The sequence below is a fragment of the Charadrius vociferus genome, unplaced genomic scaffold (assembly GCF_000708025.1).
Source record: "Charadrius vociferus isolate BGI_N301 unplaced genomic scaffold, ASM70802v2 scaffold346, whole genome shotgun sequence".
Lineage (NCBI taxonomy): Eukaryota > Metazoa > Chordata > Aves > Charadriiformes > Charadriidae > Charadrius > Charadrius vociferus.
The window spans coordinates 130,600-140,214 of NW_009648899.1; positions in this window are offsets into that span (position 1 = coordinate 130,600).

Here is a 9,615-nt window from a genome sequence, read left to right on the forward strand (position 1 = left end):
CCCCCCCAGCTTTCCAGACATGGGCGGCCACCGAGGGGTGCCCATGGGGAAAAGGGGGGACATGAGTGGGGCTGGGGGCACAGGCAAAGAGCACCATGTTGGCCACAGGCCATGGTCTGCCAGCAGGCTGCAGCTGGCAGCTAGCCAGTCTGCTCCAAATCCAATTCCAGAGCAGCAGTAGCAGCTCAGCTGCTCCGGAAAAGCAGAAGGTGGGTACCCTGAGTACCCTCCTTATGGAGGGGAAGACAAGAGAGGGATTTGCCCAAGGCCGCCCAGAAGGCTGCTGTCAGAGCTGGGAATACAAACAGCCCCGCTCCTCATCTCTGGCTGAATAAATACCCCCAGCTCAGGGGGTATTTATCATTAAATTACGATTTTTTGTGTGGTATGCGATAGTTGCCAGGGGCCCTAATGGAGATTCAGGCCCCGCTGTGGTTTGCAGGGCATACACAAAGGATAAAAAGTCGTGCCTTCCCCCTTGCAGCCCAGGGACAGAGCTGGCAGGGATAAGCAAGGGATAAAGGAAAGGCATCGGTGAAATACATTCAGAGGCACTTGCAGTGCTTTACATACGTGATTAGTCCTAATCACTCACGTGTACCAAAAGAAACTGTAGGGACAGAGCTGCTGGAGTTGCTGTTTGTCTCCTCTCTATAAGCAATTGCCTGTGCTCAGTGTGAGTTAGCTTAAAAAGCCAAGGATGAGGTGAGGCTGTGCTGTTCCTCTCCTTTAGGTAGAAGGGAGAATTTTAGTATTCCTGACTGTCATCGATAGCTTTTCCTGGCATGAAATTCACTTAAAATTTGAAATTGCACGTTGCAAAGGTCTACTCCTCTGCCTATCAAGGCTCCTTTAAAAATGAATTTTAATATAGGTTCTTTTAGCCTGATTTCCAATGGAAATGAGGCTTACGTGGTCCTGGTGTCTTCATCTGTCCACCTGTCTGTCCATCTCTCTAATAACTTTTGAACGCACTGGCAGATTTTGAACAAGTTCTGCAGAAGCGTAATTACATCCCAACCGATTTCGTGAAAATAAATGACCTGGTAGCAAAAAGAGACCCTATCACAGCCCCCAAGAGGGAAAGTTACAAAGTGGGTTCATGCCTTATTAGATTTCAGACATTCCATAAAATATATATATATATTCCACTAATAAGTGCCTGATCTGTATGAAAAGCTTCAAATGAAGTTTATGCCATCTTAGACACCCTAGTCAATCAACCACAATATACAAATACACAGGAGATGAGGCTTTGTTAGTTCCAGTGCTCACTAAACTGCTTGTTGGGGTATTCTTTTCAGTACTAGAGGCTGCCACCAGTACTGCCTCATATTTCATGTGTGGCTAAGTAAAATCTCTTTAATCCTAGGTGCTCTATTCACTTGTAGCTGCGCAATGTAGTCCTTTGTGTTCAGCTAAGGCTCCCACATGAAAGCAACAGAAGGTTCACAAATAAATGTTTAGTTTTATATTTAAAAGTAAAGCAAACATTTCCCACATCCAAGGAAAAGCAGCAGAGATTTTTCAGTTTGTTGTGATGAAATGCTTAGCCCCCACCTCTCACTCTAAAATACAAAGTGTTGTCCATGTGTTGATACAATAAATAGGGGCAAGGAGCTGTGCAAAAGCTGAGAGAGACCCTTTCCCACTGCATGCATGCGTTTCATTCCCCTCTCTCCATTCTCACAGCAATACATTCCAACAACACGTGTTTCCTATATGGAATTTTTTATAAGGTCTGATGATTCAGTCGCTTTTGATATACCCTGACCCTCTGGCTGACAGCCTCACCTGAAAGACTGGTAAAAGGGCTGTGCAAACAAACTGCCCTCTCTGCCGCAGAGGTAACCCAACCCTTCGGGACTGGAGAAGAACAAACGTGGCAGGCAGGGTGGGGGGAAATACTTGTGCCTGGCCCTGCCCCTCTGGGATCCAGGAGTGAATTCCAGTTTCCACTCTGGAAGAGGGTCATTATTGTTTCAGCTCAGGTTTTCCTCTCTGCCCTTAGCACTGGCTCCAGAGAAAGAAGAAAGGGGAAGCCTGCTTTTGAACTGGGCTGAGGCAGCTGCAGATCCACGCAGAACTACAATATCAGTCCTTTGATTTATTTTGTTCCTGGGGATTACTCGCTGGAGGGGCTGTGTGTGTAGGCAGGGTTGGGTCTCTTTGCTTTTCACCTTTGTTTAGGTGTCATCCCAGCCAAGTCCTGGTTAAGGTCTTGCTTACTGTTCTGGTCTGGTTCCAAAACATTTTCCAAAGGATGTAAACTAACCTATCAGGAAATATTACCTCTTATTGTAACCCTCCCCCAACCCCATTACAGTGTTTTAAATCTTCTGCCTTCAAACACCTCCCACGTATATTCTGGTTACTTGGGCCTAATTGCTTCACTTTTCTCTGCAAGGCAGTGCAGGTTGTGTATTAGATAAAGATATGACACCTTATATTTAGCATTAATTGTAACTGCGCCTGTCCTGAGCATACATCTCTCTTGCCAGCCTTTCCTGTGTAATTTCAGTCCCTAAATAGCCCACCTCATGATATATTCTTTGATAAATTTCCCAGCAGTGTTCTTCTTGTGATATAAACTGCTACAAGCTCTTGTTATAAACCTTTGGGTGCTCAGCTCTTTAGGAATAAAATTCTGATACCTTCCCCCTCACCTGCATCTTATTTCTCACAAGAGCAGTCAGCATCTGCATGCAAAATAGGAGTAAAAACAGGGGCAGATTTTAAAAAGGAAGTATCATTTTGTGATAAAGTGGTTGAAAGCTGTATAGGAGAAGCCTTTTTTTGAGGTGCGGTATCCTCCAAAACAAAACCACGGTTTACCAAAATATCTCTTACCAACCATACTACCTTTTGGGGTTTTGTTTTGTTTGGGTGTTTTTGTTTTGTTTGGCCCCCCCCCTTCCCCCCTAAACAGCAGCAACTGGTTAGAAATTAGTTTTGCAAAGAAAACAGAATGGTCTAAGGGATGGAGGATACAAGAGAGTGTATTCCACTTTGCAGTGTCCCATCTGCAGGTTAGCCTGAGGTCATGGGGCTTTGCTGTCTTGAAATGCAAGAGTAAATAAATAGGTGCCTGTGCCACGGCTGTTATTAAACACTACAGTCCTTCCCTGTGCTGGCTGGCACCACAGAAAAACTGGCAAAGTTTTGGTGGAGATTGCGTCTTCTTCACGCTCTTCTCCCCAAGGGATCCAGGAGTTTGTGGATAGACTGTTACGTGCGCAGCAAGGCGCGCTCTGCTTGTCCCGAGTCTGAAGTTTCATTTGCAAGCGCTGCCAGCCCAGCACAGGGACGGGTGCATTAGTCATGTCCAAGTATTGGCAGAACTAAAAAGCCTGAAACAAAGTGATTTCAGGGTGGAGAGGAAGAAGCGTTTGCCTTCACCGTTCTCCCTCCAGCGACCCAAAGAGCTGCAGGCGGTGGAAGGTAGGTGTGTCACTTCTGCAGCAGCAGTGACAGACTACAATCTGGAGGATGAAGAAATGCTTTCAGATGCTTCCTTTCTGTCATATTACGCCGCCTCAGGGAGAAAACCTAGCTGCTGAATTGGAGAATTGCCACAACTGAGTCAAGCGCTTCTGGCCTCCCACTCAGTTTTTCAGCTGTTGTTTCCATGTGAGAATAAATAGGTAAAAGAGTCCTCTGAAGAGAGCAGAAAGGAACAACTGTGATCATGGGCTCATTTTTTGCAGCAAGGTATTTGCTGACTGAGCACGCACAGAATGGCCTTTAGCTGTTTTCCCCACTTGCTCCCATTCACAGGGCAACAGTTTGAGGCAGTTTCTTGTAAGAAATAGTGCTGACCCAGGTCTCTTGCTTAATCTTTCAACTCCCGTATACGCAAGGACTCAAAACTGGTTGCAGTTCAGAATTCAGCTGAGCTACCCTGCGGGGCCTTGGCCAAGTCGTCTGCTCTGCCTCAGTTCCCTATCTGTAAAATGAGGAAAATACTACTCGACTTCACAGGATTTCTACAGGGAAGAGCTTAAAAAATAAAACCCAAATCAACATCACCTACATTTACTTTGGTTTCTTCTGCAAGGGGAGGAGGTTAAAGAAAAAAAAAAAGAAAGACAGCTGTAGAGTTCCTTTGCACTTGAGCCAAACCATGAATGGAAGCTCTCGCTAAAGAAAATAGTGAGGAATAAGCAATGCAGTCTCTGAATAGGACGTTTAATTGCAGCTATAATTATGTAGCTCTCAAATCACAGTGTGCTTTATAGAGAGATGAACACCAGGAATGGGGGAGCTGATAAGTTAGGGCAGCAACAAGTCTACAGCATTGTGTACTTACCTGTGTCCACCTGTCAGTGTGCATTGCTACTGACTCTTTGGAGCAGAAAATGTTCAAGTGAGAGCTTATGGGAAGAAGAGTGGAGGACAGAGGGAAGGCTGGGGTGGGTGTCCCAGGCAGAGGCTGGAGGGATGGGGAGCAGACTGGCAGGAAGCAATTAATGGGACGGTCTTGATATGGTAGAACAGGCCCCCAGCCAGTCCAGCAGGATGAGGTAGGAGATGGAGTTATGTGCTGATGACAAGGACAAGATGTCCCAATGCTATATGGTGGATAAGAGGGAGTCAGTGGAGGGGATGCAAGAGAGACATGATGTGTACAGGAGTGATCAAATTCATTTGAAAAGCTGCATAATCAGTGGAGGGAAGGAGAGCAGTGGGAAGCAGAGATAAGGCTCTGGTATCCACAAAGTTTTAGCCATCCTGGAAGATGGCTAAAAAAAGCCATTGCAAAATAAGAAGCCCTGTTTTTTATAAGGAGGGTGAAAGAATAGAACTGTAAGGTTTGACTATGGCGGGGGAGAAGTTAGAAGTTGGCCCTAAAACTATGAAAATGAACAGGTAGGAAGCAGTTCAGCCTGCACAAAAATTGCAGAACTGCGTTAAGGGGGCAACATAGGAAAGAAAAAGGGAATCCCCTGAGGCGAGATGCAGAAGGCTGAAGTGTAGGCTTAGACCCGGAGTTGGAACAAGGAGATTCATGATTAATGAACACAAAGAAAGGTACAACTAGATTTTAAGACGTGATGGAAGTGTGTTTTATTGGGTTTGGAAGATGCCCTTTGCTGCTCAGCATACATTGGCCTCTGATGTGTATTTAGCTTAAAAATATCCAGAGAAGCAATATGAAGGAGAAGACGGCTGCTCAGGACATTACCTGAAGCACCGCTAGCTCCAGAGGATCCCTACCTTTCACATGCCGGTGCTTCTGTCCAGCAGTGCCACAGTGAAGGCAGATTGAGTGTGTGCAAGCGACTGCCATGAATCAGAGGAAACAAATAAAAGGAGCTGACCAGACCTCCCTCCTGAAACACTGTTTCCAGACAGACGTGTTGCCGGTGCGAAAGTAAAACTTTACAGGAAGTTACGCTTGAAATCTGCTGTTTAATTTTTTGCCTTATAAATCCAGAACTAAGGCGATAAAAAGCATACCAGGTGACATCCCCTCCCTCTGTTCTGGCAGCTCTTTCTGTGGACAAATCACCCTTCAGCTTAACCAACACACTGCACAGCAGCATTTATCCCAGGCTCCAAGTAGGGGGACACTCTGGCCACCCCAAAACCACACAAGGAGTAACTAGCATAGTGCCTATGTTTTGATCCAGTAGACACTCCTACCTTGGACTTCAGTAGGGAAGAGCTTCTAAGACAGCCAGCCTGAGGCATGGTGATCTTGGTCCTGAGATGGCATCACAGGGACAGTGACCCACCGACACCTGAGTTCAGGCTTAGATTATCATATTTTCAGATAAGCATTGGCAGAAAGATCTGGTTTTGAATTCTTCCAAAAGCAAAACCCAAATGCGTAATGCACTTATGTTCCTCCAGTGCCTGTTTTTAGATCCGTTTCTTTTGCAACTCAATTAATCAAGATTTCACTGCTCATTTTAATATAAGTGGCATTTCTCTTAGGTAGGTTTATAGCTTTCAGTCTTAGAGGTTTAAAAATAATCAAATGGATTCTGAGCTAATCCAGATTCATAAACCATTCTCGTCTGTTAATATCTGAACACTTTGATCATCATATTTAAGAGATTCCTTTCTCCAGGCGGGTATTTTTTGGATTGCCCCCCACTACACTTTATTTTGAGACTGTGGTAGGTTACTATGCTGCACCCTCAAGCAAAACGCATAGGAGGACGGGAGGGGGAGGAAGAGCTGCAGCAGAAATAAGCCATGGCACTGAGTTTATCTATGTTCCTTTTTCCTTCTTCTCCTAAGGATGGAGGAACCATAGATCTCTCCTTGTGTTTAGCCTGTCCTCCTCAGCTGCTCTTTCCTATTTCCCCTGCCATCCTTTTGTGGGATCTTTTAAAGATCTTCCCTTGAACGTGACCATGCGCATTTTTCCTTTTAGTCTTCCAGCAGGGCTGGCTCAGTAATGTTTCTGCTTGTCAGACCCCCACACCTTCTTCCCCACCCTCCTGTATTTATTTTCTTCTGTTGGAGAAGCAGCTGCATCCCCTGGGGAAGAGTGCAGCCTGTGGCAGATCCCCATCCCTAGCAGAGAATCTCTGCTCTGACAAGCAGGATGAGAGAGTCCAGTCTTCATGGCTCTACTTCTACTTTGTTGAGGCTGCCAATTAGTAGAGGAAGCAATGATTGGATTTTATTTTTTTTCTTCCTTTCTCATGCTGACAATTGACCTAAGCCACAGTAAGGCAGGAAATACAATTAGACAGCAGATGATCTTGGGAAGGACTGCAACTAATGGCTTAGCATTTTGCATTTCTCACAAACATTTAATTTATCCTTCTGCTCTTCCTGCAAGTTGCATATAGGACATAGTGGGGTCATTTCATCCTCTCATATAAGGTAATTGCCTTGTGATCCTCTTTCAACACTGCAGAGCAATGCTAATAGCAAATTACAGCTCAAATATCACTCATGCTAATGCTTGGGGTAACACTGTGAGAAGCAATGTAAGGGATGTACTGGTGGCCTTGGTCACCAGGTAGCATGGTGGCTTTCCAGCTGGGCCTCATCTGAAGGTCATTAGCTGCAGCAAGGCTCTTTTGAGCTTGGGCCAAATCCACCATGGCAAGGCAACATCACAGCCTCTGTCCATCACCTCCAGGAAGCTCTGGCTGGCAGTCAACATTGCAGAATGAGAGGCAGTCATGATACCCACAGGAGAACAAGAAGCGCCATACGCGAGTCCCAGCATAAGAGACTGGGTAGGCCTGACATTTAGGATGAGAAATGGATAGGCTCCTGCTTTGGGTGTCCAGGACATGCAGCTGTATACTGCTGTGGGCCTACACAGCAAAGTTGGGGAATTAATTCAGTCAGCTGGAAGAGGGCGAGTTTGGATTGGGTTGTTTGTCTGCAGCACTAGGTAACCTACTTTTATGAACACTGCCCTGGCAAGTTAGTTAGAGCAGAGTGATTCCCTGCCTTCCTCTACTCAGTGGCCTGCCAGTCCCTTTTGTTCTGAGCTCATCTGCGTTTGGAAGGTAAACACAAGGTACGCCCATGGTGACCTTTAGAACTAGAAGCCTTTATGGTTTGCATAACGCTGCAGATATATATGCCACGATAATAAATAAGCTAGACTAATTACGGAATAAATCCTTGCCCCAAAGAGATACCCAGATGCGAATGGTGGAGCATGCTGCCAAACATAAAGCACGGCTCAACCAGAGAGGAGCATGCTGCAAACACCCAGGGGTTTTGCAAGAGGAGGGAAGATAGCCTAGCTAACATGAGCAGGCTCCACAGGCAAGCTGAAAGAAGTCGAAAAGCCGAGGGGATGAGAAAGAAAGCGAAGGACACGTTTAACCACTTGCGTGAGGGTGAGGGCCCAAAGATAGGGATGAGAAATGCTATGTTGGCATAAAGATAGTCATGGAAAAGGAAGAGGAGCTTTGAGTCTGACATCCATGGCTCTGCCATTGTCCATCCTGCTATGTTACCTCTGGGAAATCACTTCACCTTCATCTGACTTCCCTCCTCATCTTTGTATGTCTTGGCACTCTGACTTGCAAGTTCTTTGGAGTACGACTGTAATTTCTACAGGCATATGAAGTGCCCACTGCAACCAGGGTTTGAACTCAGCCAGTGCATCTCTATCGTGAAGGACAGCAAAGTCCGATGGAAGGTGAAAAGCTGTTGCATGGACTTGGACACAGGCAAGGCTCGTCTGTTAACAGGGACCAACAGCCTGTGCTGCTGGGATGAAGGAGAACAGGATGCTGGAGAGGAGAGGGCAACGCCAGCCATCAAGAACACAGCTTGCTCATGGCAGCGGGTTAAGAGAAAGAGCAATGAAGAGAAAGAGAAATGTTAAAATCATGATATTTGGGTGGAGGTGCAGAAGAGACAAGGAATGGTTCGGTAGAAAAGGCAGATGCTATTTTAGTCAGACTGGGTTAATTTCAGCTCTGATGTAACTCCATTTACATCAATTTTAGTCAGTTGAATTACACAAATTAGGTCAATGAGTTGAGGTGAGAGTGAGTAAGCCCAAAATAAGTTTTAGGGTGCAAGGAAGTGATGTGGAACAAGGACCAGGTGAAGAACTGGAGCCATGCTGGATTTGGAGAGATGCTGAAGAAGGGATGGTAAGGATAAGAGAGGGTGAACAAGAGGGAGCAAAGGCAAAGAGGCCACAGGACCCTGCAGGGATATTTGCCAATGATTTTTGTTCCAACTCAGGACAATTTGCAAAGAAAGGCAGTCTGCTCCCTGAACTCTGTAGTGTACCGGTTATTTACCCCTTACTCATTTTCATGGTCTACCTCCTCTTGCCACTCCTCTGGGCAGCTTGCACACCAACATACCATACGCACTGAGAGATCATAACAATTAAGCTTTGGTTTTATTTTTTCGTGTTTTATCACAAAACATTCCAGGTTTAACCTGAAATACACTTTGGATGAGGGTTTCACAGGGCAACAGCTGCGTTTAGCAGGGAGAATGGGTCTGATTCACTCCTGGTACAGCTTTGCTGGAGTCGATGGAAATGAATTTGTTCCATTAATTCTCCAGAGACAGCATGAAAGCCAAATTAAACCAGACAGGGCCATTCTCAGGCTGACAAATGCATCCACACCTTAACTCTCACCAGCCTGCGTGTGGAAAAGGGTCGGAAATACTTGACACCATCTTTAAGGTTTGCAAAGAAGTGCCTCTCAACAACGCATAGGCAATAAGAGAGTCATGCTACTACACTTAATGAAATGACAACAAAAAATAATTAAGCACATCTCTTGCTTCCTTCCCATTCCACTCTCTTTTTCTTTCCCTGCATGTGCTTTCCATCAATTGTTTCTGATGCCTCTTTTAAACTGGTGTTTACTTGTAATTCTGTGTACTGAGATAATTTAACATCATGAATCCCTGAGGTTTCTTTTCTCTGTCCTTATTTGCCCTAGCTTTTATTTTCCCATTCAGTTTTTACATTTTTGTTCTTAGAAATCATGATTTTCAACTGTATCTTATTTTCATTCCCTTCCTCTACAGCTTGCGCCTGTTTTCATTCCTCTATTCTCTTGTTCCTTGTTCAGCATCAGCTTTAGTTGAGAGAAGAAAGTCAGTAGGCCGTAAGGTTAGCTTTAACCATCTCTTTGACACCTACCCCGAACT